General features: G+C 42.3%; 1 long non-coding RNA gene across 1 annotated transcript; it reads right to left on the bottom strand.

The window, feature by feature from the left end:
• Positions 1-17675: 17675 nt before the first annotated feature.
• On the bottom strand, positions 17676-24452 carry LOC141953037 (uncharacterized). Its single transcript, XR_012631843.1, has 3 exons — positions 24289-24452; positions 21012-21146; positions 17676-18285 (listed from the first exon to the last, which is right to left on the bottom strand). It is a non-coding gene; the product is annotated as an uncharacterized LOC141953037 (long non-coding RNA).
• Positions 24453-24831: the final 379 nt, after the last annotated feature.

The following is a 24831-nucleotide window of genomic DNA, read 5'->3' as shown; positions in this document are numbered from 1 at the left end:
TGGCTCCCTTTCCCCTCTGGAAGACGGGCTGAAGATGCTTTATGCCCTCACCTGAAAGTGAGAGATCCTTCTATTGACATGGACTCTGAACTATGCATTACACTTCTGAAGGTGATGTAAAACACTGATGTTTTTGACCCAGAGACTAAAATGTTCACACTGGGCTATTTGCCATGGCACTTTTACAGCCCAGCTTTAGGCAACTTGCTGATATGGATTAAATAATCATTTTTATTAGAAGTCCCCCTTTTCAGTGGTTTAAGGTTTTTCCCTGAAAGGACTGTTTTGATTATACTGTTCCTCCTGCTTTAATTCTGGCCAAGAATTAATGTATGTGGAAAGTTCAGCAAATACATTCCAATTTTTCTCCAAACTAGCTGAGTGTGAAAGGTCTGCCACAGGGAATGAGCAGCATGCGGTGTCTGGTCAGGGCGTTGGACTGAACGCCTCAGACAGGGGAAGCATGGCTCCAAAGCAAAACTTAATCTTCACAATCCCCAGACTTCTGGGAAACTCAAATTTAAAATCTCTCTGTTGCAACCAACTCCCATGCCTCTCCAGAGTGGGGTCATCCCTGCTCTTGCATATCTAAAGGTCTTGTGATTTCACACAGTTTGGGATATTAACCAGCACAAAATACAGTTCATGGCTTGGTGCCTTTTACAAGTTGATGTGCAGATGGTAGCTTTGAATTTCAGTGCGTCTGTGAGTATTAAAAATCCTGATAACATCATTTTGTTAACATAAGATTGGATGATGTTGATATCTTATTCTGGAGCATTTTGAAAAGAGCTGGATGCTCCTTAGGTTGCTGAGAGTGACTACATTAAGGTCTTACTCCTGAAGAAGATATTAATCAGCTTTCTAAGACTACAGACACATCACAGCCAGCTATGGCCCAATTACCTCCTTCCCAGATTTAGAGCAAGCCTCAAAATGCCATTGGAGGATTGACTCTGAGGAACTCAGTTTGGCTCCTGTGTGGCATGCTGGAGCAGACAGTGTGTCATCTGCTCGCTGGCTGCCCGAGAGCCCCACCGCCATCTGCCTCCAGCCAACGAAACACACAGTGGGGATCGAGGGTTGCGCAGAGCTGGCAGGCCTGGGCAGCCCCAAAACACTGCACGCTGTGTCCCTGAAAAGCATTTCCTTTTAAAATCAGTCAGCAAAAGTCACTGTAGGAGAGAAAGCACATGAGTGAGCAAGTGAGCACACTCATCAGAGATGGTGCATAAAGATGAAGTACTTGGAAAGAAAAGTCATGAGTAGCGTCTTGATTTAGAAAGATGCAGAGCCTTACCGCATGCAAGACTTAGATTAACCTCCACAGCAACATTAGCAACTGTATTCCTGTTATACATTATGCATTTTACTTTGGTCTATGAATTTTGTATAATGGTTCTCTTTGTTGATTATCAAGGGCTGAATTGATTGCCATCTAGCATCACGATGGCATTGGTATCCCAATACTGAGTTGATGGCGTTTTAGAAATAGCTGGGGATCAGATTGACTCGTGGCTATTGTCCAACTGTACCTTGGGGTTTTAGATACTGTTGCTCATCTCTTTAGCATCTGTCTGTCTGGTTTAACCTCACTAGCACTAACACAGTCCCTAGTAGACTGCAGGTTCCTAGGATATTTCCATTTTGGGTTGAATTTTCTGTTTAGCAAGACTGTGTAGATACTGTCAGACTCTGAAGGTAGTGCAGGTTTATCAGTACTCCCTCACTCAGCCTCACAGCTTTTTCAGATACAAGGGTCCTGCCAGACTAAAACCAGGTACAGCCCAAAGGCCTCTAACTTTATTGTTTAAGTCTATGTTGCTCTAATTATAGCTGAACAATATATTTTATCATCTGCTGGCAGTTCTCTCACAAATTTCTAGAAAATCTTACTTCATTCAGAAGCTTGTCATCCAAAGTTTAGTCTAAAAACAATTTATTTGGAAACAAATGTTTCCAGATGCTTTTCTGAAATGAAGCACCAGCTTTGATTAAAAACAAATAAGTAGCTGAAACAACTGAATGAATTCTGGCTTGTGGCTAGTTCATGACATGTTGTTTCTTTCCTCTTCCAAACACCAGCAGAAATAAACCAAGTGCACATCTCAATGTTTCTATTGGTACTTCAGGCTTGGAAAGGCCTGTGAGCAGGGTAACTGGAGATGGCTGAGGTGAGCTGGAAGAGCAGGGCTTGTCAAAATGTGTACATCATCAGCTGGGCAAATCCCAAAGGGATGCCCGACTTCAGCCCCCATTGACTGAAAGGAAGGTACCAGTCTGTAAAACATCATTTTCTGCCTTTAGGCTGTGCTAATGACCATAAGATAGTCACCTACTTTATTGAAAAAGGGTTTTTTATGCCCATTCTGAGCACTTCTGGTGCCCAGTGAACTGACAAGACCAGATAACCACAGTCATCAGACTATGGCCAAGAAAATGCCTTCTTCCAAAAACATGTATTCTTCCTTGTAGTGGCTACCTTGGCTTCCCTGAAAGGAACAGGCCTGAAGCTTAGTAGCCAGACATGTGTCTGAAGACGATACAAGATCTAATGACAGTTTTAAGAGTAATTTCCATAGTGAGCCCTGCTTTATGCATTAGTTAAATTGCACACACAATTTGCAAAAATGGAATAAAATTCATTAACTCTCTCTTAATTTTTCACATGGCTGGATACTTCCCCACATCAGACAGATACCTCAGTGTGACTGAAGAAGTGTAAAGCCTTTCCTCTTTCCCCTTCCTTTCCCCCTCCTCTCTCCTTCCTCTGCCTCCCCCTTTCCCTATTCCCCCCAGTTGCAGAGTACTTAGATCTGCTTTCCCCCTTCGTGGAAAAAAAGGGCAAAGTTTTAGCCTATGAGTTTTGCTGAATGTAAAATGAAAGTCATCCATGTGTGAAGAGCAGCCATATGATATGTAAATCACAAAATCACAGACCATGTAGGGCAGCCTGAATTTGCTGTGGCTTTAGAGCTGAGAGGAGATTTCAGAAGCTGGGAGAAGAAGAACAGATGACCATCACTCCCAAAAGGAATCTATGTTACTGGTTTTGGCCAGGGGACAGAGATGGTAGCCAAAGTGCAACAGAGGAGCAGGGGGGCAGGCAGGAATGATTAAAGATTTTAAAGACAACTTGGCCAAGTTAGGGTCTTATTAGTCTGTTTTACTGAGATTCATGGAAGTGGAAGCTCAAGAGCTAATGTGGCAATACTGTGACTAATCGATTTTCCTATTCTTTCTATGTAGAGTGTGGCTTGGTATTGTAGCATTATAAAGTGTTTGTGTATTTATGTGGGTAAGGGCTGGCTCGAGAAACATTTAATGTGTGAATGACTGTGACTGCATGCTGCAGTGGGGGACGGAGTGGCAATCCAAGGCAGACATGTTTCCATATCTGGGTACAAACCTCTTGTGTAGGAACATTAATCTCTCCTTAGCTATCAAGGAGATTTGAATAAACAAGTGTCCATTTCAGAATGGTACATATTTTTCAATTAACAAATATTCACAAACTGCAGAATATATGTTTAAGGCACACTTCAATAATAGGCTTAGTCGAACACTTGCCATTTTTAAGTTGGGTCCTGACAAATTGTGTGAGTTGCCAGTGTCTCTAGCCTAACTTGTCCTGAGATAACAAGGAATTTCACTGAATTTGGTTCAGTTAGTACTCTAAAAACAAGCGCCAACAAGTATTCATGCTCTTCACTCCTCCTCCTTCTCTTTTTCTCCTTTTTTCTGAAAACAAACCAAGTCAAAAGCCCTTCTAGGCATTTTTCAGCAGTGTTATGTTTATAGGAAGCTGAGCAAGCCTCAACATTGCCCATATACTGGGTAAGCGTTAGAGTCTTGGCTACTGTTCACAAGTATTTTATTGCTGCCTTCTAAGTCCCCATAAATGCCCTAATTTTCTGAGGCCCCTACGCCCCAAGGCTCCAGCCGATGCTGAGAGCAGGTGTGCAATGCTTTGTAATTCTGAGAAATACATTTATTCAGGCACCCATTTCTACAGCAGCAGATATCAGATGAGCTAATTTGTTTAACACGTTTTAGGCAACTGAAGTAGCTGGTGACCTAGCTGTCGCCACCACCAACTTTGTCCTTGGAAAGGCAATAAAGGCTGTTATGGCAATGTGTGAAAAGCAAGATGACTGTGCAGACAGCTAGACTCCATAATTTGATATCCATCTTGGAGGAGAAGATGGAGATGGAGGCACCATGCCTTGGACTGATCAAGTGTTCACAGCCAGGCTCTGCCCGTGCTGCTTCTACAGGGCCTGTAGAAGTCAGAAGGGGAGGGAAAGGCCCCACACCTAAAATTTGTTTCCATAGATCTGGTTATACATAATGATAAGGAAATTACTTCCTCCAAAAATGTGTATCTCTCCTTGTAGTGGCCACATCAGCTTCCCTGGAAGGAAGAAACCTGGGGCTTAGTAGCCAGATATGTTTCTTAAGAAGATGCTAGAACTAATTGCGGTTTTAAGAGTACTTTCACAGAGGGTCCTGCTTTATGCATTGAACTGCACACACAGTTGCAACAGTGGAACAAAATTCATGAGCAGTCCTTCATCTCCTCACTACCACAGTTCCTAGAGACAGAGCCTTCTATATCTAGGTCTGTTAATTGGATGTGCAGAAGTACTTGTGTATCAAGTAGTGTGGGATCAAATGGAAGGCAGACAGTGAGAACCCTCTGAAAAAAAACAGTCTGTTAGTGATTGGATTTGAGCTGTCTTAAAGCTCCCTGTGACAGTACTGAACAAAGGAAATGTGTCCAAGACATTTTTTTTTTGTCTGGGTCCTGATAAGATAGCATGCTGCATGCTGTGTTCAAAAGGATAATGTTTTCTCCCGAGTCAGCTTTTACAGAGGGAATTAGTAACTTCCATTTTTTCCTTGGAGCACCTCAGATGGAAGGAATGAGCTTTTGGCAAGTCTGTAGAAAAGGGTGGGGTGTCTTATGGGGGAGGACGCTAAAATGGAAAAATATACGCCCTTGATTTGAAATTATTCCATTATCATTTGGATATGATATAACTCGGTAAATTCCTTCTGTTTTCATAATCCTGGGAATTGTTAAATTTCTCACTGTGAAGGAGAGAATTGCAAGACAGAGCTCTCTGAAAAGCCCAGAAAGGTCTTTACAGTAAATGTAAACAAATCATGGCTTTGGGTTTCAAATTTTACCTTTTGTTTGAGGGGGGAAAAAATGGTCATCCAAGAGGTTTCTCAGCTTTCCACTCTGGAACAAGGAATTATTCAGCGGGTCTAATTTTTCTAACACATCCCTTAAAGTAGGAACAATTAGTTCTGTCTTTTGTCTACTGACTGTTAATGAATCTCCCTCTTCTAATCATTGCTGCCTTCTTGCCTTTGTCACCAGAAATGTGTGGATGTATAAGAAAGAAATTGCAATCCTCATCTATGTATTACCCACCTGGGAGACGTCTCTTCCTTTGCAGTGACAGCGGATGGGAGCCACAGCTGAGGAAAATGGCTATGAGGCATGCCCATAGCAGGAACCAAGCAGGAGAAGCCCAATCTATAGAGAAGCCCCTTCTGCAGACATTTTTACCTCCTGTGGGTTTGGGGTCAGCTGGCCAGAAGGCCGTGGGACCAAGCTGACAGTGCATAGTTCTGATCTTCAGCTTCAGGGCCTCCGCCGGTAATGCTGGTTTCATCGACAGCATCTCATGCTGACTGCCTCACTTATTAGCTCTTCCCACTGGGATTTCTGTGACAGACACTGACACCAAGCTCAAAACAATATAAAATACTTTAGACTCAATGACAGAATGAATACCACATACTTCTGTAGGGGGCAAGAGTCTAAGGAGCAATCCTTCATTACTTGATACATAATTATTTTTCATTCTTTTAAAATGCAGCAAAATTCAAATCTTCAGACCAGGAGAATTTTGTAATTAAGAAGCTTTGAAGTGGAGTAGAAATGAGAAGCCAGGGAGTGCAAGCATTTCAGTGCCAGCCCCCTAATAAAGAACATATGGGCAAATGATAAACTGGTCTAAGACTTCATGTAGCACTTGAATGTGGCCAAGCTCTAAGCATTCTCATAAAATGTTTTTAATGGGACAATTGGACTATTATAGCTGTAGGGGGAAAGGGAGCGGGAAGTTTTAGTTTTGGCCAATAGTTCCTGATCAGACCAGAAGAAAATCCAGTTTCTCCTTGTTCTTTGATTAACACTTCAGGTTTACCTATGTGAAATTTCTTCCACGCAGCAGAAGAAGGAACAGTGGTTCTCACTCTCAGTACATATAAGTAGTGCCAACAATTTCTGTTGCCACTTCTGGCTTCTTTTGTGTTGGTATCTGTCTCCTTAAATCAGACACATGTTGAGAATCCCAAGCAGTAGTTGCTAATTCATCCTATTACGCAAAATGCAGAAACAGAGCTGTAAACAATACGACGGAACGAATTACCACAAGCAGCCTTCAGTATGAGCCAATCTGCAGTCACATGTGCATGCAAATGAGACACCATTTGGGGGTTCAATCAATGCTCCCATATACAGTGCTTATTTTTGCATTGTATTTATACACCATCTATAAATGACATGAAAAATAGAAGCTAACTTTCACTTGTGTTATTGTGTCATGGAGGATATGGCTGGTGCAGTAGAGAAAAATAACCAATGGGCTCTCTGACTCTGGAAACTGGCAAAGTAGATGTGATTTTCTGCTAATAAAGTGAGGCCTCTGGAATAGTAGAAGCCAAGGAAGAGCTGGCAGAGACAGTATCTCCCCTGGGGGCTTGAGGAGTACAGCTGCCATTGCCACTTGGGCTTGCAACCTCAGAGCTTTGCTCCTTAGCAGTTAACTTGTGAATTAAAGTTGTCCCACGGTGTCTCATTGCCTTCTGAAATGGCCCATTCAGCAAACCTCTCGCCTCTGGAGGGGTGGAAGAGTTAGATATTTCAGAATCTGAAATCTCTTAAAACCCGAGATAACAAAACTGTAGCACACATCCAGTATTTTGAAGTCTACGGCTGCCCTTTCCCTGGAGCCAGCAGTAGCCAGTGATAGCGTTCTGGCTATGTTCACTGGACTAGCTTGTAGCCATGGGATTAGTCAGAAGAGAGCTGTGCTTCTAAGGAAGCACAGTTTAGATAAGCTAAGAAAAGATGTGTCTGGGCCACGTTTCTGTGCCAGATGGGAGAGCCCTGCTGTCTCACCTGGCCATGTATGAACAAATAAATAGCCCTGGGTGCCTGTGAAGAAGCGCCGGCATGCCTCCTTGCTGTTCTGCAGAACAGAGGTGGTGGTGGTGGTGGCAGCTGTCAGCAAATTTCTTCCCATGGGGAAATGGTTGCAGTAAGATAAGAAATGAGTGTACCTGGCTAAGACACCACTATAGTTAGAAATTGCATTGCTTCCTTCATCTGCTTCTCCTTCTCTACCCCCTGCTCTTTGACATCAAATGGAGATTACAGTTGTGCTTTGAAGCATTCAGTGTGTGTCCCTCATAACTCATCAACCGAGATGAATCACAGTCCTGGGCTGTGTCCTGAAGCCTTGGCTGTTTTAGTCTAAAATTAGTCTAGAGTTTCTAGGTTACAGAAACCAAAAACATGGGAGATACGTGCCTTTCTTTCTCCATCAGCTACCATTTCCAGTTACTCTCCTCTTGACCCATCTAAGTTATTCACAAGTGAGATGCTGTTGATGTCTTCTTGATGTCTTAATTTCTTTACTTCAAACCCAAGTGATGGCACATCTTTTTTTAGGTAGCCCAAAATGAGCAGTTTTCCAGGCCTAGGCATCTGGCCCCTGCTGTGCTCTGACCTACTGGGCCATGGCCCTTGTCCATCTGGGGGCCTCAGCGGCCTTATTACTCAGCGTGTGAATATTCTGGAAATACCTCATCTCTCATAATCTGTACCCCTGACTTGATCATCTCAGCCATTCTGTCTTCTTCACTCATCTGCTCTCCCAAATCCTTTCTTGACTCCCATGTACTTGGGAGTCATCTCCCACCTCCTGCCCCTTCCAGCAAACATCCATATATCTACTTTATTTATTTTTTAATGGTTTGAAAAAGTTCTGGATTTTTTGTCAGTCTTAGACCATACTTTTCCAAATAAAATTAAGCAGGTGACAGCACTGAGCTTTTTAAATTTGTTTGTTTGTTCTACTTCCTGCCAAGAGTTAGATCTGGAGCAACACAAGTTGGGTGTAGGTCAGGTTCAAGAGGTTCTACATGTCCCCTTGAAGTACCAACTCACATGCAAAACATTAACAGTGCAGTTTGTGCATGTGTCAGGTAATACATCTGTTTTGTGAGTGTTGAGCAGGTGCCTGTTTAGGGAGCTATGCTCCGGGTTCTTTATTATAAGCTCTTCAGTTAATTGTCCTTATCAACTTTCTTTCGCCAAAAGAAAAGCATGTGGCAAGCTTGGGAAGGGGTGTCAAGCCATTAAAACTGTCTGAACAAGTTCAGAGCTGTGGTTTGAGCTCAGAAAGGTCTGTTCAAACCTAACAACCTTAAAGAAATCTCTGTTTTGGGGAGAGGGAAGCTGTATGTGTATGTGTCTCAGAGACCACAAAAACAAATCACTTGTCATACACCTCTCATCCCTATCACCCTAGAAGGTAAAGGAGGTTTCAGGACACTCTGGATAACTGTAGTTTTCAGAGCTCTTAGAGATACACCTCTGAATATCACAAAACTAGGACTTTATTATAATTGCAAGAAAATTGCATCACATAAGCCAAAAAAATTGTCTCTCTTATTTTCCAGTAAGTCTGAGTAAAACCCTTCAATTCCCTACCCCTGCTCACATGAATGTTACGTAGTAGTTGGATAGGCTTCATATTGGTCACTGTGGAAGGGTAGAAACTGAAAGAACAGCACTGGAAAGATGATAAACTGGACACTTGTTTAGAAAACTCATTTTTTTTAGAGAAGTGTGGGAAATGCTAATTTTAGAAGTGCCAAGAGTTATGGGTGGGCAGCAGAAAATGATGAAGAAAAAAAGCCAGCAGAAAAGCATTGGATAAATAACTGACATAATGCATTGATGAATAACTTGCAAAATATATTTAAGTTTAGCTCATGTTAAGAAAGTGCTTATTTATGTGATTTGACATCTGATGAATTAGGAGAGCTCACTTGACTAACATCCTGAGACAAGTGGCTGGCAGGTGAGAGAGATGAGACAGGCCTGCCCTCAACTACAGAGTGACTCTACACAGTAATAGTATTTGAAATGTATGAAGTTTTATTTGGCTGCTGTGCACAGTTGTGCCTTTTCGACTGTACAAACTTGGTCGAGATGGGTGTCTACAAATGGACAGAATTTCAGAGGTCGTGCTCCGCGTTAGAAGGCGGCTGTTATCTCAATTTCTGGTACAATACTAAAAGCAAATGGTCTAGTAGATGCCAAATATTAGGTACCTGAGATCAGGAAATGAGGCTCAGCTGGAACAGGTTACTTAAAGGTGAGAGACCTCCAGGTTGTCTCTCCACCACATTTGTCAAAGCGCCCTTAAAAAAAGGCCTAGAGAATGGATATTGCCTATTTTAAAATAGTATCTTATGATTTGACAGAGCTGCTTTCTGTCCTATCTGCTGACTCTGCTGATGAGAAATGCATTTTTCCTGCTACTGACAGTCGGCAGCTCTCTTACAAACCACTGACTACCAAACTCTAACCAGCTCCATGTGGCAAATCTGCAAGACCAGTGATGGTGCACAAGTTCTTCTGAGGCCACCACTCAGTCTGCAGCACCTCGTGACAGGTGGCCAGACAGAAGGACCTGGCTCTTGGATGGCAGTTCAGAGCCCTGGCAGCACGAAGAAAGAGTGCTGCTCGCAAACTTTGTTGTCTCAGAATTACAGTATCCCAGAACATTATTTTAACAGTCGCTTTTCAACACTGTGGCTTTGTTGCTTCTGGCCTCCATTACCAAGACTGGTGTTGTGGTTTTGTTTCTTTTTAAGGCATATAGAGAGAATGCACCTGCACTGCCAAGCACTAGGAAGGCTCAAAATATGGTTGGGAAGAGCCCAGCTCATGTGTATCCATGCATATCCCCCAAATGTAAAAATGATGTACTGGACAGTGTGCGTGAAATACCAGACCTCCCTCTAGGGCTGTCAGCATGGTTCCAAGCCTGTCAATGTCTTCAGAAACCAGAGCCATCACAAATGCCCCATTAGTGAAGGGTTAGCTGGTCCCACAGCTGTCACTGTGAGTGCCCTGCCCTAGGCTCCATCTACAAAGGATTCACTTGCCAACACAAGTGTTTCATGGAGAAGGGGACAGTGGGGTGGCAGGACCATCTGCTTGGTTTCAAAGGACCAAATCAGGGCCAGAAAATAATTACAAGTGTGTTACAGGGAAGATGCAGCACAGGGCCATTTTGCAAACCCCTTAAGAGAGAGTGGGCCAAGCTGTGCTTGTAGCTACACTGAAATGAACTGTGAAGAGCTTTATCTTCAGTGATGATACTCTGAGGTTACACTGTCTGAAAAAGGTAAATGTAACTCCAATTTCTACAATATTCTGTGGTCACGTGGAAGATATCCTTTTCTGGATGCGTACATAAAGCTATACAAAACCTTCACAACAAAGATCAAATGTACAAACTTACATTATATAGCCATGGAAATTAAAGTGTCGATATTCAAAACTGGATATCAAAAATAGGGATCGTAAAACAGAAGTCAGACTTTCAAAAATGCTGAGCCACTCACTGAAGCCGGTGAGCGAGCTTAGTACTTTTGCTTCTTCATGTACACACCTCTGATTTATATGCTGAAAGACATTTTCCTCAATTTCCACCTAAATCTCAGTGGTTTCAGGGGGAATGTGCTTGCTCGGTGACACATAATTCTAATCCTGTAGCTCCTACCCCTCTTGAAGCTATGGGAAACCTTGAATAATAATGCAAAACACCAAATACTGAAGTTTGACTTTTCTCATGGGTGTCCTCAGAAAAGAAGATAAAAAAGAAGAAAACAAAAGTTTAGTGATTAATTGTTTTGCTAAGGATTTACTTCTTGCTTCTTTGGGAAGGACCTTCCTTTCAAAAACCTAAACATTTTACTTTTTGACAAAAAACATATATATAAGTTTTAAAGACATTTAATTTTAAAAGCTCTAAAAGAAAATTATTCTAATTTTGCTGAATTCTTCATACCAAATAGACATTATGCTCTCATTCACATGTGCCCATTTGCCTGATCTCTATAAAAGACAACAGAAATACACTTTTATGCTGTACACTAGCGTTCTGGTACGTAAGTATTTCTGCTATCCCATATAAAATAGACAATCAGGGTTTTTTTACACAACCTCCTTGACTTTTATTGCTTGTAAGCCTGAACTGAAGACGGTAGACACTATTTTGTTTTGAGCTGCTATAAATTTTGATGTTTGTCTAAGGGGATAATTCATGTAGTGCTGTAAGACTGTTGTTTGAATTCCAGCAGGAAAAATGTCTTGTTTTGAAAGAAAGGCTTGTTTAAAATCACAAATCTCATATGAGAAGCCAGATAATAAAGCCAAAAAAGGGAACAAAACCAGTTCTTACAAGGTGGACCTCTAAGCTTTGAATTGCCTGATGTATGAGCTGTCAGAAATCCAAAGCTCACCATGTGCAGAGAAATGTTTTGCAAAATCCCTAAGTTAGGGCTTTCTTGGCAGGATGTATTTCCTGAGCAGCATTTTGAAAATTTTCATTGCTTACAATTATAAAAAGCTTTCAGAATTGTGCCTTTCTGCAGTAGAGGTAGAAATGCCATGCTAGGGCTTATTTTCAACATTTTGCTTGCGCTGGTGTAATCACTATTCCTTTGCCATTTCTAGAGCTAATAAAGGCGTGTATCCTTTTGGTTCAACTGCAATATGTGAACTCCTAAACACTTTTGTGTGTCAAAATTAATGAGTATTTAGGAGGTAGTATATAGCACCTGAAACCTTTGGTGGAAGGCCATGCTAGATCGATTGCTAAAGAGGTGGATCACCAGTTCTGGTTATTCAGTAGAGTAGGCTAACGGGAGTAGTGACTGATGTACACTGATGTGAGAAAACAGTTATAGGTTTCAAGGCTCTATGTTCGAGCATATTGAAGACACCTTCAGGTTTTGCTAATACAATTTATTTGTGTGGTAGGTTCAGCTCAAGCCAGGAAGATAAGTATCAAGCACTAAGAATATTTTAAACCCAACCCTGTGTCTTAAACCAACTTCTGATAGGAGAATTGCTTTAACTGGATCCAGAATATGAATGACAAACACCTTTGGTCTGATTGTGGTTTTTCTGAACTCCTTATGGAAATTTCCCAAGTAGGGGAGGGTTGTGGAAGAGAGGGACTGGACTGAAGAGGTTCCAGCCCACCCCAAACCTGCACTTAGATACAGTGTGGCCAGACCTGGTCTCTGAAGATGGTTAACCCACGCTTCCCTTCACCTGACATAAGTCTCACAGGATCACAACCAGCTGTATGCAGACAAGAAACGTGGGGAGCAGGGACTACAAAGAATAGCTTTGTAAAAAGAGTAGTTTTGTTGTAAAAAGGCTCGGCTGATGCCTTTTAAAGAGGAAGGAAAGAGGCATGATAACATAGGAACAGGAGGAAGATCTGGTGATGAAGAAGTGCTGCTCCATCACCACTACTTCCTCCAAGTAGGTCTGTGAGCTATGGAGGGTGTCCTGCAAGTTTCATGGTAGGTCAGCTTATGAAAAGGTCTGTAGCAAAAGATGTCTGATGCCTCTCTGGCGAACAGAAGATGGACTTGAGCAATATATCTTGTGGAATCCTGCGCTCCCTGAGATGCACATGATCTTTCCACTGGATTAAGAAGATTTATGTATTCCAACTCTTCAGTAAGTGCAAAGCTGGTTGTTAAGAAATGAAGATATAGCTGTAGCGTGTGCAAATTAGTTCTGTGCACAGTGTATTAGCCTAGGGGCTTACATTTGTCCCTAGCTTTGTGCAAATTCTTTAGCATATCATGGGGCTAGAAGTGATGTCACGAACAGCAACCTCATGGTTGTGTGGGCAGCTATTCCCTCTAATCCTAGGGAATGCTAGATCAAGCTCAGTCTCAAAAATAATTAAACCTTTTGCATTCACTCGTCCCAGTGGCATGACTGTTTCAGGTCCTCTCTGCTCAGCTGGTTGGAAACCTTATTTCCCAGATGAGATGTAGCTATGGTTCATTTAGACTCAGTCTGAATTGAACATCTAGGGGAAATTCAGGACACGTGGTACATTCAGTGCTTGAGATGGACTGTAATTGCACCGATGGAGCTGCCAAGGAGCTCTGCTCAATGGACAGAGGCATTTGAAGAAGGGTGGTGCCCTTGCAGTTGTGAAGGAAATATTTCTCTGTATTATCAAAGCATAAGCCTGTAGCTCAGCTGGTCCCAGTGGATGGTGAGGGTAGGAAAAATTCTCATTTTCTAAGCGAAACTTACAAAACTTCTAAACATCTTTACCTCTTGAGCTTAAGTAACAATAGGCTTCATTTTCTCAGCTTCAGCTCTGCTCACTGAAACGAGAAGTATTGGTTCCCAGGGGGGAGATCTGAAGCTAAGTTAAACAAGCTGTGTGTAATTACTGTTTTCTGAAAAGCAGGAGGAGCTGGGCCAGTACAAATGGTAAGGTTCGGTTCTCGATAAGCTTTTTTCAGAGCAGCACTGAAGGGCAGATCCCACAGCCCTAATTCAGCTAAACATCTCCAAGTCACGTTCTGACCAAAAAAAGACTGAGCAATTTCTCTGGGAACTATGGTTGCTTCTTCAATCCACTTTAAAAAAAAAAAAAAAAAAAAATCTCTAAAACGTAGCTGCTTCTACTGCATCTCATTTTGTCATAGCATTACTGGTTGCTAGAGAGGGCTTCACTGAGGATGAATAGTATATAGCATGTCAGTGGTGTTTAAGGATCAGGCAACACTCTGCACACATCCGTGTTTCTCCCTGCACTTACATGTTCTTCCAGGTTTGCAAGTTTTGCATCTACTTCCACCATTCCTGCTCCAGCTCCCTGCCCTGTGCCTAAAGACAGAGAATATCCACTTAGGTGTGTTTTGGAGATTGACAGATGCATCAAGAAGTCTTGACTTGTTGTTGGGTTTATGGAGCCATGCGTGTTTCATAAAAGGCCAGGTTCTCTGATGGCCTCCTGTGTGCTTGCGGCAGCAGCGTCGGGGGCAGTGGTTTCCCAACCTCTTCTGAACTACTGTCAAGGTGATGACCGGCTTCACTGTCCTTCAAGGGCTCGTGCAGTGCTAAGAGAGGGCAGCAGACAATCTTCCAGCTGGATATGCCCAGGTGTAATTGTCACCAGCTGGGCAAATAGTGCTGTCAAGGACACAGGAGCCAGAAGACAGAGCAGATCCCACTCTGAAAGGTATGGCATTGCAGGGCTGAGAGATGTTTGGGGAGCGGGGCGTGGTGCAGCAAAGGGGTTGTCACCCAAAATATGCTCTTTGCCATTTTCCAGGATGGTTCCTAATCTCAGTGTCCTGCTATTTCTCTCTCTTCTTCCTGGGCAGCCAAGACAGCAATAGCAGCTCCCTGTATCTCTTTGTAAATGGCAGCAGGGCCAAGAAACGGGCTGTATCTTTCAGAGGCAAATATACTCATTCTTCTCACACTGCCCATCTCTGCAGGCATCATTTCAGGACTTTCAGGCTGGCTGTGAGCTGGGATCCATCTGAGAGACTGTGCTCAGCCTGCCACTGCGGTGAAGCTGCCCATTTTGGCATTCGCAAGGTGTCCTCTGCTGCTGCCAGCCTTGCTTCGTTCTCAGAGAGGCTGTTAGCACTGGTGGGGCTTTCAGATTCTGAGTGTGGGGTTTAAATCCAGCTGAAAGCTGTTTCTGCTCTCCCCTGTTTCTGACTTACTCTTCAGCTATCCTTACTGTTGATGAGGATGGGTTCTGTTCTGCGTTATCTGGAATGTCTGGGTTTTAAGACGACCAGGGCTCTTTTACTGTGTCTTGAGGCGCTGTGATTTTAATAATTGCTGCTGAACATCCTTGTACTTTTGAGGGGAAAAGAAAAAAGAAGGGGGGAGCTCCTTGAAGTATTTAGCATTTGAAGTTAAATCATGTAACTCTACAATTGCCAAAACACACGTCTGTGTTTACTGAGTATCTTATGTCTTTAGTGCAGTTTTTAAAAGGCCTCTTCTTCCAGTCAAGCTGCCAGGGATAATTTCAACACACATTCAGACTCCTAGATGAAAATACTGCTGATGAATAATGCCCCTCACAGAGCCTATGATGGATAGCAAGTTAAAATGAGTAGTTAGACTAAACGTTGTACAGCTCAGAGGTTCCTATTCATGACACTACTACTTTGTTGTTTACTCATGACATCTTAAAAAAAAAAAAAAAAAACCCAACTTGTTAGCATAGTTATTAGACTTTTGAAAATAAATGAAGCAAACTCTGAAAATGCAGTAAGAGCTGTCTCACGTGAGGCAAACACTGACACAGTAACCTAACTGCTTATTCTGTATTCAAAGCGCAGCACACATTCACACAAAACCTTGCTGCAGCTTACTGGAGGAGCAGCTTAGAAGAGGATGGAATATTTTATAAGAAGGATTGAGAGAAAAGGAGAAAAGAGTACATGACCATGCAGCGGTTAGTGATAACTGTTCCCCTCAGCTCCATGCTGAGCTTCAAAGCAAATAGCTAAGCCCTTACAGCAAAAAGCAGCATGACTGCTGAACAAGTGCATGCCTTGGAGCCCACTGTTCCAGTTACAGCAGGTATCCTTGTGTTGTGTTATTTCACTGTGAAGCTGGGAGTTGTGTATTTGTTTCTAAGAACCGCAGTAGTTGTGGTTTCAGATATATTTGGTCATTTTTATTAATAATTGTAACAATTATTTCATCTGTCCATCTCTCCCTCTCCAGCAAAGAGGAGTAAGGGACATCCCCCCTCCCCCCCCAGCCTTCTGGTCTGGGTTAAAACATTTCCCTGTGTCAGGGGAGGTACAGCCTCACAACTCTTCTGATGAAGAAGGAACTGAACCTGGTTCTCTCACAGGACAGGCAAATTCTCAGACTCTTGAATTACTGCTTAAAAAGGGACTAGGAACATCACCACCACTCCCACCATGCCCTCTTTTGCTTCTAGCTCTGCTTAGTCATGAGAGGGAGGGATGTGAGTGTGTTAGGTCTTGATGGGATGTGAGCAAGGTGTTAGTTGGTGACATCAGGCACTGGGGTGAGGCAGCTGAGGTGTTTTTCGTGGTTAAATGAGTTACCTTGTGTCAGCTGGGCTGGTAACTGATTACCTGAGAAATATGGGGTAAAATGCATGACCTTGTATCACTTTGCTTTGCCAACAGGGAAGTGCCCACTGCCAGGACAGAACAACTGAGAATAAACTTCACCAAGCATCTTTCCCCTCACACTTTCAGTGGGTTATTCTAAACTTTCTCACAGATGAATACAGAAATGAGTCTCACTTCCCTATGGCCTCATAAAAATTGATGTTTTGTACAGAGAAATTGCTCTTCTCTCAGGTTAATTAATTCCTTTTTTGGATTTGGGATTTTTTAAAATTCTTGCCAATATAATATATACAGTCTATGAATCTGAACCTACAGAATATACTCATGCTAAAGTAGGACAGTGATTTTTTTTTATTCCCCATAGTTTAAGAAGAAATTTCATGTGCCACAGCAGATCCCAGCTTACTCTGCTCTGTACTTTAACTGCTAAGGCCACAGCTTCCCCCATGCTGCTCCCTGAGTTGCAATAGTAAAGATATTTGTGAGGCTGGGCCATGACCATATTATAAATTGATTTTTAAAAAAGACAGGAGAGTGGGGTGGGGGAGAGCAGAAAACCACCTAGCAAAATTCACTAATTTTTTGCCTCCTGGAACTACAGAGAGAGTTGCATACTCCTATATGCAGTGAAAGTCCCATGGGCAGTAGAGTTGTTTCAATTCAGTGACTTTTTACAACCACCCCAGACTCACTTTGCATAGAGCAGAAGAAGAAACCAGGCATTCAAGGAGTGAGGCAACAAAGAATTAGGGAGGAGGTCACAAAATCTGAAATGAAATGTCATTGTGGGAAAATGATCAAAGCATGCACCCAGGGAAGAGAGATGTAAACCGCCTAAAACAGCTGTGCAATTCTTTAGGGACTCCGTGGAGTTTTTGCTGGATCTATGTTGCAATTGTTCTCAGTGTTCATGCTTTGTAAATCCATAGCTTGCTCTAACTTGTAGTGGTGTGAACTTGATGAACTGCTGCTTTGGTCATTTGATATTTATTTTAGTATTTAAACCTGGGTTTCCCCCTGTTCCTCCCCTGCCAAATACAACTGAAAAGCAACACTCCAGACTCCTACGATACAAATTTAATCCCATAGATCTAAAGACCAGACCTGACTAACAAACACAGAAAATATACTTGAAGAGATTAAAAGGATTAAATAAATGGCTTTCTTTACAAATAATTTTTTTTAAACCTTGTGGAATGTGATAGAAAACTGAGGTGCAGCAGTATGTTTGTGACCATCAAAGGAGTGCAGTTTGAAGGGCTTAAGTGCATTCTGGATGATTTTTTGAATGGGAAATTTGCAGGTTTCCTTCCTCTCAGTGTTGTGGTCTCCTCTGCTTTCTCCTTGTCAGCTGTTGAAGGAGTGGCTTTCATTCCCAGATCTCTGAATGTGTTTGATTTGGGTCCCTGCTCCAATTTCCCAGCTGTTACTTGAAGGCTGTTTTGAGGTTTGGAGTATCTTCTCTGCCTCACTTGTTGAGCCCACAAAGGCCTCCAAGAAAACTAGGAGATTTGCCAAAGCATACAGGGTCAGAGGGAGTCCCCAAAACCGTGGCTGCCCTTGCAGAAACAGCAAGTTTGGCAACTGCAGCCTGGTAGTCCTGGGAAGCAGAGCTGTTTGTTTATCCAGAGAATCAAGAGCAGCACCATGAATCTTTTTTGCATGGGTAGGACTTGCAGCTTGTCTCACTCATGCCAGTGACCCCATCTCTTCAGTGTCCAAATAGCTCAGCCTGAAAAATCCCAGGCACATCATTACACTTGCTGTTGCACCCTCTCCTCATTTCTCTCAGATCCCGCAATTGGTCCTGTCCCTACTGGAAGGTTGAACATTTATTGGACCAAAGAAAATGGAGAAAAACAGGAAGAAGAATGCAGTGATGTAGTTTTGCAGTAGGACTTCTGATGTGTTAGATATCCAAAAACCTCAGTAGATAGGCATGCCATCTTTCAGATGACAGTCTTGCAGTGTGTTTGGATTTGGGAGCTTTTTAAGCTAAAGGATAAAAATAGATGGATTCAAAACAATATGAAAATAGTCACCATTCCCTTCACATTCAGTCATAGGATTAGTTGAGAAGACACTGACTGATGTGCAGCAGATGAACAATTTTTGGCCCTGTCCTAGGATCACACCCTGTGTTAATTATCAGTAGCTAGGCTGTATTAAATTGGGGTTATAGGAGATGTGTGCCATCTGAAGATAGCTATGCTGTGTCCCCCCTTGGAATGCATTTGATGAATTATTGCAGTTTCTGCTTTTGAAACTATTAGAAAAGTGAAAACATTATTTTGCCTTTCTGCCTGCTATACTATCTAGCTGGGTTCTTGCCCAAGCAGTCCAGTCTACCTATGATGGTTACTAGGTATGTGCACCTTACATGTCATCATTTTGTATTTATTCAGGTACAAAAGACTCATGGTAACTCTTACAACCATTAGTAAACATGGACCTTTTAGTGATTACCACCTTAGTAGTATGGAAGACCATCCACTGTCATCTTCCAGAGACTCTTATGATCTGAGAGGTGTTATTCCTTCCTCCTTTTAGGCAACATTTTAACTTTATCTGCTGTTAGTTGTATCCTATTTTTTTAATGTTTACTGACTCCTCCTATAGACCAATTACTTTCTTATTCATCATTTAGCTGAGTTTTATATACATATACACACCTTCCCCCCCCCCCCCAAGCAATACTGCACACCTATCTGATAATTTTGTGTGTTATAGCATGAGAAAACAGGCCATCCAAATATCGTAGTAATTCATGTTGCAGCATTTCTTATGTAAAAACCTGAGTTTGAGGCTCATGGAGTGGCAGGCACCTTGGAGAATTTGTAACTTTAATGCCTTAAGATATTCCCTAACTTAAAACCAAAATAAAATCCATCTGCTGACACCACTTACTTCTAACTTTACTGTATCTAGCCAGACCATACTGAAATAATGCGTAAACCTTGTTGCGGAGCCCATGGAAAGGGAGTGAGGTCATTGGAAATTCAGCCCAGATTTGGTCAGGACCTGGCCCCAGTTTACTTGGTTGGTTCACCAGTTCTGGAGACCTGGTTCAAATTGTGGCTGGCAAACACTGTGTACTATTATCCATGTATAAGTTGCCACATGAAAGGGCAATTTTTTTCTTCCCTCCATGAAGTTGTTCTTTCTTGAGCTCTGTGCTGCTTTTTTTAGACTTCCTCTGGATGTCATTGGTGAAAATGAGGAGAATTGTGTGCAGGAAAGCTAGAAGAGAAATTTTAATGTTTGAGGGTGATCTTAAGAACTAAGTAGGAAGTCCAGGTGGTAAACTGGGAGAAACAAGAAGTGACTTATATCATCCAAGCCTCTGGCATTAAATGTCAGGAAGTTACATGTTCTCCTCTCAGCTCTGCCAGCTCAAACCTTTCGTCTGGAAGTAATGTCAGTCTACACTCTTGCCTTCTGTCATTGTTGATCCCAGCTCCTTCTTCCCATGTTATCCTTCCTTCCCTAATGTGCACACATTTGTTTTCTCAGTTGTAAACCACTTACAACTCAGAGGCTAGAATAAACCCCTTTTATTCTTTTGCATGTGGTTCCTGATCCCAACCCATGCATACTTGAGTTGGGAAGAATGACAGTATAGAGCAAGGCTGGGAACTTCCTTAGCTGGTACCAACTCCACAAGACAAGGCCCGTGGACTGGTGCTCTGAATTACCACCTACCTGTGGGCAGGTTGTCTTATGTTCTGTCCCTACTTTCCCCCTCCCTAAATCCAGAAGACCTTGCACGTGACCATCCATCTCTCAGAGGTGTTTGGAGGATTACATAGCTAATACTGCTTCAGACCACGATTTCTCAAACTGATACTAGGCTTTTAAAATTGACTTGGGTCTAAAGAGTCCCAAAATAAGGCTCTGAATTTTAGAAGTGTAGCATGTTTGACAGTAATTGTATTGAAATAAATAGATTTACGTTCACTTTCAGAAGCCTGGATGTGATTGAAAAACCCTACATTTCCTGACCATATGAGCTTTCACGGATGGTATTTACTGCCACTGTTTGTACCCTGTTTGAAGGGGTGAAAGAAAAGCTTTTAAACAGAGAAATATAAGCCTCCTTAAAGTGGATTAGCATAATGTATTTAAAATTTCAGAGAAATACAAAGATTTTGGCATGCCATGCAAAGGAGTGGAATTACTGTTAACACCTTTCATCCAACTCTGAAAAGCATGCTTTGTATATGCTATCTACTGATGCCCAAAATATCCACCTTCAAAAGAGAACTTTTCAATCTCTAATGAGAATAGTGATCAGAATCACCCCAGCACTCTCCTTGTTCCCATGCTCCTGCTTCTTACTGCATTAAACCAAATAAAGATATTAATGAAGATTAAATCCAAGTCAGGTTAGAACCTCAGTTGTTTCTTATTATCAATGTGTGGTTGGATTAATTTGTGAGACTATTGTCTCTTTTTCATCCTTATTACACTGTTTATCAACTGATTGAGCTGTACTTGTACTTGTAGGCAGAGACCAAGAGTGGAAAACATAATCCTCAAGGTGCCTGAGAAATCTTAAGACTGCAAGATCATTCCTGTTTTCCACACAAACGCACATAACACTCATGATCAAGTCTCTGGAAGTATTTGCTTTTCACAATGAGACAAAGATATTTTTTTTTCAAATATTGGAAGAGATAATTCATTTTTTGCTTAGCAGAAAAAAGATCTACCTGACTTACCAGGCAGCAGAAAAAGCTGTTCACACTTACAGAGGAAGGGAATATGTAGCTCACATCTTGCACTTCCATCTGCTGCCTTTACTTTGGTGAAAGACATATTTCAGGTAAGTAGTCCAATATTTGGTCTTCCAATGCCTGGAGTGGGGAAACAGTTCAGTGATGTCTTGTCAAGAGGAGTGGGCATGAATAAAGGTAATGGATAGGCCTTAAATGTCTGATTTGTATTTGTGTTATCGTATTTGGGAGCATTTCTGTTATAAATATAAGCACATCCTGAAGTAGAGCAATTTTACCAAGTGTAAAAATGAGAGTCAAGTAACTACTTCTAAGCAGTGCTGAAGTCATCTTAATGAAGGGTAATAATTTGCACCTTTGGAGTGCAAAAATCAGAGCCTAAGAAAAGGGGAGAAGGTTTTTGCAAAATGTTACCTCTTCAAAACAGTTATCGTTAGTCTTTGCTCTACATCTCCTGAAGAGCAGGAAGAGCAGAGGAGTGGGAGATTGGCTTGAGGGATCAGCAGAGGAGGAGCAGCTTGTAGGGTGGGCTGGGGCTGAGGTCCCATGATGTGACATGACAGTGCCCTGGCGTTTAACACCCTGCAGCTGTGAGTGAGATGTTCCTGCATGAGGACAAATAGCCGGCTGTCCTAGCCAGTCCTCAGCAGAAAATCAGAGAGGGATGTCCGTATGTTTATTGCTATACTTTGGAAAAGGAGCAGCTGGTATTGCACGTTATCTGTTTATCTTCCTCTTGTCCTTTTCTGTTGTTTCTTAAAGCATCCTTTGTACAGCTGCCCAATATATCCTTTGCAAGTGAGAAAGATTAGCTCATCTGAGCACTGAATGGTTTATTTTTCCCAGGTTTGTAGGAAGATGCTGGAGCCAACAGTTATTAGTGACCCCTAACATTTGAATTTATCTCCTGCTACTGCCAGTCAGGGATCAACAGAAAGATTGCACAATGAAATAACTCATTTCAAGGGGATTTAAGCTCCTAAATACCTTTTCCAGGCTTTAGCTGTGTCTCAGCTTCCCATTTGCAACAAGCATTCCCATCTCAAACGAATTGCAAATCTGTGATAAGTTATGAAACACCTAATTTTTGTAGAAGGAAGAGGCATCTGAATACAATGCATAGCAGGGGTCTTAGAGACACAAGCTTATGTCCTTGTGTGTGTATCTACTTCCTTACTGGGGATCTTGCTAGTTTAAAAAAAAAGAAAAAGAGAGAGAAAGAAGAGAGAGAAAGAGAAAGTACCGCGCCTGGACAGTTCATTATGCCATTAAAGTTACTAGAATTTTTTTGTGACTAACATTTTACAGATTCTATGGAAAAAACAAAGTCTTTGTCAACTCCTTGGTTCTAAGAATAATTTGGTGATTTAAGTCCTTGGAAATATCTTTTCTTTTTCATCTGCTCATTTCCTCAGTCTTCCTTTATAGAGAGGGTTTTCAAAAATATTCCAAGAAATGAAGCAATACAGGACAAATGACTGAGTTTTTGGAATGGAGCAATGTATTTCTTTGGGAATCCTTAAAGCAGATGAAGTGATAGACAGAAATGTTTCACTGTAGCTTCAGCCTGGAGAACTTGTCATTTCAAAGCAGCTGGAGCATTGGCACAAGCTCCTGTGTTATGTTTTTCCTTTAATCCATTCATGATCCACCCCCCCCAGTTATTCCATTCTTTGGCTTAAAATGAAAATAAGCAAATCCACTATGCACCTAGAAAAATATAAAGCTCCAGTCCTTGCCTTATGCAAGCCTCTATTCACATTCATAAAACTAAACTCATTTGCTCCAACTAAGAATGTAACATTTAATCCATTGTCCAACTACTAAAATGGAAAAATCAAGAATTATTTATTGCCTTAGTTTCAGATGGACTTAAGTGCAAATGTACCATAAACCCTTCCTCTTTTTTCTTTTTTTTAAAAAAAAAAACAAAACAAAAAAACAAACAAACCCAACAAAAAACCACAACAACAGCCAGCAGTCTCTATTCTTTCAAGCTTTAAACTCATCTTGTCTTTGCAGATTAGGGTTGACAAGGAAGCTGGCTTGGAGGCATGCTCCGTGTTCTTTTCCTAAACATTTTCCATGTTTTTTGGTGTGTGCTTTATACTCATTTTGTCCAAGTGAAAATAGCATGAAATAATGTAGTTGTGCAACGTGTCTGAGGTTGAATTACTTTCAGGGGTTTCTTGCCCAAACTATGTACTGCAGGTGAGAATCTTTTATCCCAAATGAAGGGCCAATCTTCATTGCAATATTTTGCTCTTCATACCTGCATGTTCCCCACTGCCGGCTGAGGATCCAGTAGAAAGCCACAACTTTGTAGGAGACCAGAAGTCTGCCTAAACCCATCAGGGCTGTCTTGCTGTTCCTCTAAAGTCTGGATCATTTTGTGGGATAGAGTTTGAACAACATACATTACTACAGCTGATGCACTGGAATTAAAGAGGAGAAGCATAAAACCATGCTCACCGTTGCTCATTATTAATGATCATGTCTGTGTCAGTGGGTTTTTTGCACCTCTGCTAGTTAACTTTTGAAGTGACACATGCCTAATGGGCTTATTTGAGGGAGGAAAGATGACAATAAGAGAGAGCAGATCCATGGAAAAATAATGATGATGGAAAACATGGTGAGTGGAAGGAAAGCAATTCATAAGAGAAAGGTATTAGAGACCTTTCCTTTCTTTTCTCTTTTTCCCTCCTGAGGGTGGAGGAGTGTGTCCTTCAAATTTTCTGTGCACCACAGGTTTTTTCCATTTCAAGGCCAAAAAGGACCATTGCAGTAAATCAGTCTGATTTCCTTTGTAGCATTAGACACAAAACTTCCCCAAATTAAGCCTTGATCAAAACCATGTGTGAAGGAGAGGGCAAAAGGAGCCATGCAGTGAAAAATCAGCTGTTTCTTCTAGATGAAACGTGCGTGCTTCATGTAGCTGGCACATCCTAACGCTTGAATTTGGTGCAACTGCAGAGCCCTGGCAGGGGAGCTACCTCTCAGTGAGGACAGTGGCCATGTGCTGAGGCAGTGAGACAGGAGGTGGCAAGGTAAGGGATGGTTGGCTGGGTGTCCCGATCCAATATCGGGGCGGGTTCTTAAACGATCCCAAGAGCAAGATTAAGACACAAATGAGGTCAGATGCTGTACAATCTTGTGAACTTTATTTTCTATAACAACTGATAACAGCGATAGGACAGAGAGGAAAGGAAAGAGAAAGTCAGAATCCCTAAGCCAGAAAAACGGTAGAGATGCAACTAGTTACCGCCACCACCAGGGATCCAGCGTTGTTCCGCAGGCTCAGCCGCGATGCAGGTGAAGGAGCTCCAACCTCCGCCGGGGTCTCAGGTCCAAGTAACAGGTGCCAAAGACCAGGGTTTCCTGGAGAGGAGTACGCAATCCTTTTATAGCCCCAGTTCTTGCCGTTTCCACGAAAGGTCCACCCATTTCCACAGAACTCATTGTAATAAGTGCCACCCCGTGGTCTTGCCCAGGTGTCCATGGTGGTCGTGCTGGGGAGGGGGGGGGGTGTCGAGTCCTCCTCGTCTCGCACCCAGCTTGCGCGCAGGTACAGCGCGGCAGGCACGGCCAAGGCTGCTGTTGTTCTCGCTTTGGGTGGATGTCGTGGGTTTTGTTGGGTGCTCTGTGTCTCCTCCGAAGCGTATTCCTCTAGAACAACAGGATGCTGGGGCGGGAAGTGGTGGTCTCGGAGCAGCAATGTAGAGACAAACAGTGTCTAACACAGTTCCTTACACTGGGGTGCAGCCACCTGAGGCGGGGTTGCCCCTTCTTCTGTATGTGTGTGCAT

Source organism: Strix uralensis, chromosome 1 (genome assembly GCF_047716275.1).
Source record: "Strix uralensis isolate ZFMK-TIS-50842 chromosome 1, bStrUra1, whole genome shotgun sequence".
In the NCBI taxonomy this organism is placed as follows: domain Eukaryota; kingdom Metazoa; phylum Chordata; class Aves; order Strigiformes; family Strigidae; genus Strix; species Strix uralensis.
The sequence above is the reverse complement of the archived record's forward strand: the minus strand, read 5'-3'. Positions and strand labels throughout refer to the sequence as shown.